The following is a 5,492-nucleotide window of genomic DNA, read 5'->3' on the forward strand; positions in this document are numbered from 1 at the left end:
CAGAAATTTAACAACTATTGTATTGTATAATGATCTGAATCTGAGAAAAGGTTTTCAGGCCTACCTCTCCTTTGTCACACGTAACTCTCACCGTTTTGTTTTAACGCGTATAAGGTTGGGGATTGTCCATCACTTAGTTTCATTCCCCCATATGAAAATCAGATCTGATAACATGTGCCCCTGCGACCATGTCTCAAAACAAAGCTACTGTCACTTTTTATTGTTTTGTAAATTTTATAGTCATTTTAGGAGGTTTTATCTAAAACCCATCTTTTTAAAATATAACGTTCGGTCCACTAAATCTGCATTGAAGTTATTAACAACTCTGGAAAGCACTGATATCTGCTTTTCTACCGCAACTTATGTGTTAAAATGTGTATCTATAAGGAAGTCTATATTTGTTCCTGTATAGCTCCCGTTGATTTGCGTATTTTGCACATTTATCTAGTACTGTTAGTAATTCTTTATGTATTATAAAACCTTGAGCTTTAATACTATTCCCTTTTGTCTTTTTGCACTCTTCATGCACGGTTTTTTAGTACATCTGTCACTTTATGTGAAATTTGCACTTTATATCTGAAGGTCCTCTCTGTTTTGCATGGAAATTGGTCACATCCATGCATAAAAATACAGTGTATATTATGAAGAAGGCTTTCTTATATGCTATGCAATTTTTATTATTATTTTTTTGTTTTAACTGTTTGCTTGCTTATATGGTTGTATTCTTCCAACCGAATAAAGCTTTTGAAAATTGAAATTGTATGTTTTTAAACACCCATGCACTGTGGCCCAGGCACAACAGGTGCCCCCAGGCCTTATAACGGAGGCTCACGGGGCCCCTGCTAGAGGCCCCCAAAGTCCCTTTCCAACAGACTTTCCATGGTGGTCGGACTGCCATGGAAAGGCTGTCAGAAAGGGACATCGTGATCCCTACGGCGGTGCCTGAGCAGGGACCCCCCTTATTGTAGGGAATACGATCTGACCGAAGGGCTCCTTGAGCCAGTCGGAAGCACGTGTCGGTCCCTCCTCATGGTCTGTGTGGGTAACGGAGTTAGCTCTACTTCTCTCTGAGTTGTGCAATAATCGTCACGCCCCACTGATTTAACCTGACAGATCTCCCGGGTCAAACCTGCCAAATTGCAGCCAGGGAAAAGGCCAGATAAAAAAGGGAAACGTGTAGACTTTGATGTGATAATTACCAAGTGGCTTATTTACAAGCCCCGTGCGCCGCCGGTACATCACTCATTCCCATATTAAAAGTGCCGCACCGGGGCGCAAGGGGCTTGTAAATAAGCCCCCGCATCTGCGGGTTATGCCTCATTTCCAGGGCTAAGACTCGGAATAGGGAGTATTTTCCTGACATGATCCAGGGGTAATGCTATTCAAGTGGAACCGTAAACACTCCGCCCTTTAACCCCAGCCTTGTACTCAGGGGCTTGTTTTCCGTTCTGTCTCAGATACATCTGACCGCCCACCCGCCTCTACCGTCCCTTGGGAAATATGCTTTGTTTATTTTAAGCGAGCAGCCCCTCCCTGGGTTGTCATGTCTGAGCCTCGAACGCAGGGCTGGACACGCACGTCATTGAAGCGCCTCGTCCAGAGGCCAGGCGCTATCCTGCAAGGACAGACGCGCCGATGAGCAGCCGTCCTGCGTGGTGCCCTCCCCCCAGGAAGGAGCTGGCCAAGGCGACGCTGATTGGTCCAGGAGGACGGAAGCTGCCTGACCTTTCCAAGGGCAGAGCTCGTCAGCCCCGCCTCCTAACTCAATCTCATTCACTTCATTTAAGTAAGAGGTTTGATGGACAGCGCCACGGCAGCGTCTTGAGAGTCAGGAGTAGTGAACGCAACCCTTGCTGCCCACTGGCACGGAGGCAGGAGTAGGGAACGCAACCATTGCTGCCCACGGGAACAGAGGCAGGAGTAGGGAACGCAACCATTGCTGCCCACTGGCACGGAGGCAGGAGTAGGGAACGCAACCATTGCTGCCCACGGGAACGGAGGCAGGAGTAGGGAACGCAACCATTGCTGCCCACTGGCACGGAGGCAGGAGTAGGGAACGCAACCATTGCTGCCCACGGGAACGGAGGCAGGAGTAGGGAACGCAACCATTGCTGCCCACTGGCACGGAGGCAGGAGTAGGGAACGCAACCATTGCTGCCCACTGGCACGGAGGCAGGAGTAGGGAACGCAACCATTGCTGCCCACTGGCAGGGAGGCAGGAGTAGGGAACGCAACCCTTGTTGCCCACTGGCACGGAGGCAGGAGTAGGGAACGCAACCCTTGCTGCCCACTGGCACGGAGGCAGGAGTAGTGAACGCAACCCTTGCTGCCCACTGGCACGGAGGCAGGAGTAGGGAACGCAACCATTGCTGCCCACTGGCACGGAGGCAGGAGTAGGGAACGCAACCATTGCTGCCCACTGGCACGGAGGCAGGAGTAGGGAACGCAACCCTTGTTGCCCACTGGCACGGAGGCAGGAGTAGGGAACGCAACCATTGCTGCCCACTGGCACGGAGGCAGGAGTAGGGAACGCAACCATTGCTGCCCACTGGCACGGAGGCAGGAGTAGGGAACGCAACCCTTTTTGCCCACTGGCACGGAGGCAGGAGTAGGGAACGCAACCATTGCTGCCCACTGGCACGGAGGCAGGAGTAGGAAACGCAACCATTGCTGCCCACTGGCACGGAGGCAGGAGTAGTCAAACAGTCCTGGCTGCCCACGGGCACGGAGGCATGACTCAGGAGTAGTGATGCAATCCTGGCTGCCCACTGGCACGGAGGCAGGACTAGTGAAAGCAATCCTGGCTGCCCACTGGCATGGAGGTAGGAGTCGTGAACGCAGTCCTGGCTTCCCACTGGCACGGAGGCAGGAGTAGTGAATGCAACCCTTGCTACCCACTGGCACGGAGGCAGGAGAAGTTAAAGCAATCCTAGCTGCCCACTGGCACACAGGCAGGAGTAGTGAACGCAATCCAGGCTGCCCACTGGCACGGAGGCAGGAGTAGTGAATGCAGTCCTGGCCTTTAACTGGCATGGAGGCAGGAGTAGTGAAAGCAATCCTAGCTGCCCACTGGCACGGAGGCAGGAGTAGTGAATGCAATCCTGGCTGCCCACTGGCACGGAGGCAGGAGTAGTGAATGCAATCCTGGCTGCCCACGGGCCTGGAGGCAGGAGTAGTGAATGCAATCCTGGCTGCCCACTGGCATGGAGGCAGGAGTAGTGAATGTAATCCTGGCTGCCCACTGGCCTGGAGGCAGGAGTAGTGAATGTAATCCTGGCTGCCCACTGGCACTTAGGCCGGAGCAGTGAATGCAATCCTGGCTGCCCACTGGCACGGAGGCAGGAGTACTGAATGTAATCCCGGCTGCCCACTGGCACGGAGGCAGGAGTAGTGAATGCAATCCTGGCTGCCCACTGGCATGGAGGCAGGAGTAGTGAATGCAATCCTGGCTGCCCACAGGCCTGGAGGCAGGAGTACTGAATGTAATCCCGGCTGCCCACTCGCATGGAGGCAGGAGTAGTGAATGCAATCCTGGCTGCCCACTGGCACGGAGGCAGGAGTAGTGAATGCAATCCTGGCTGCCCACTGGCACGGAGGCAGGAGTAGTGAACACAGTCCTGGCTGCCCACTGGCTCAGAGGCAGGATTAGTGAATGTAATCCCGGCTGCCCACTGGCTCAGAGGCAGGATTAGTGAATGTAATCCCGGCTGCCCACTGGCATGGATTGCACGCACGAGGTCCGGACGCTCGTGCAAGCGCACCTGCAGCAACCCTACTTGCACCTTTTGCACAGATTCCTTGGCCTGACACGCCAGTAGGGCACTGTGGCGTAAGACGTCACTCGGACCGTTCACGGCTGATTCACTCCTGTCGGTTTCCTCCTGGTTTTGGAGTAAATTTCCAAGTTTTTGGTTATTCACAAACGAGTGCACTAGTCCGCCTGTGAGGCTGTGGCAGTGTCACGGTAACAGGAGTCATGCTGGGATTCTAAGTATCTGACCATATCCAGGGTGGGAGTGGAGCATTGAACAGTAAAGAAGCATCATGGGTGTGGTCAGAGTTGGCAATCCTGCCTTGGAACAGGCATTCGCTGCCCCTTGGAGAACGTTTCCCTGCATACAACACAATGTGTGGGAAAAGGCTGATGGATATAAATCATTCAAACAAATCTGTGACATCGGAACAGTTTAATTTAGCATTGCGTACTATATGTTGTATATCACATAGCAGTGACGTTTACAATATAGTAAAAGGAAGCCATTATAAAAATGCTCTCTAATTTGATTTCTTTATTACAGTCAATTTGTGCCTAGTCTATGCACCTGTAATGAGAATCAACTCAACTGTAAGAAGCTTTTACAATTGAGTTGTGACATCATAATGCCTGTGGCAAGAGCCAGCAGACGAGGTGAATGGCAGAACAGAATTACAGCTGCAGTTTATACAGCAAACAAGAACTGCTTTTTTGTTTTTGTGATGTTTTTAAGTGAACTGTTACAGCATAAATGAGGTAATTACATCAACATGTTCATTTCTTACACACTGTAGTTCATTACAGGAAAGAAACAATCTCTCTTCATGTTACTACTCAATCTGCGCAGCAGCCTTTGTTAAATGTGGTTTACATTAGACGGAATGTTTGGCAACACATTGCTAACTGCTTTTTTTGTGTGTTTCATTTTGCACTACAGAGACTGCTCTTATTTCTCATCTCTGCAACCATATTATCTCTGTCATATGAAGACACAAGACACTAAGGATGTCATCGTTTTGTCAGAAGGGTAATGGCGTGACCATGTATTATATGGATTAATATACCACCCGCTGTAGGTTAAAAGCTTTGTGCAAGACACCTGAGAGGTCCTTGGCTCCATGAACGAAACCAGGGCATTTGAGCCCTTTCCTTTCTATTGCAACAGACCTCCTCGGTGACTTGCAATATCCTTATAATGTACCACTGGGGTACTTTAGCCCGTACATAGGACCAATAAATAGAGTGAATAGGCTATAAAGTTGAATAGCACGCAGTAGGGACAATGTATTCAATACAATACTCGTTCCAACATTTATTAGAGGAAGCAAAAGATTTCTAAAGTTAGGAGTGCGATGGAACAGTTGTATTTTGAGCTGTTTTGTTAAACGTCTCTTAGATCAGGATTGTCTCAATGTCCAGAGAAACAAAGTTCCACACCCTGGGTACAAATGTTGAAAAGGATTGATTAGAATGTGTGCTCCTTGAAGCATCGCATTTCAAGGGAAGGGGTCCCTGATCCACAAGAGGTGTCCCCACCAGGGATGGTGAATGTTTGGACAAGGTATCCAGGGGACCCAAATAAAGATGAGATTGGAGGGCCTCCTGACCTCTATGGAAGCCAGTTCAGCAAGACCAGAACGAGTGAGATGTGGTTGAACCTTTTGCTCCTGTAGCCAGCTGCGTGGAGGACAGCTGTGAGGGGGTGGGGCAGTTCTAAGCAGGTGGTCCTGTGTTTAGG

This window comes from Triturus cristatus, chromosome 6 (assembly GCF_964204655.1).
Source record: "Triturus cristatus chromosome 6, aTriCri1.1, whole genome shotgun sequence".
NCBI classification, from domain to species: domain Eukaryota; kingdom Metazoa; phylum Chordata; class Amphibia; order Caudata; family Salamandridae; genus Triturus; species Triturus cristatus.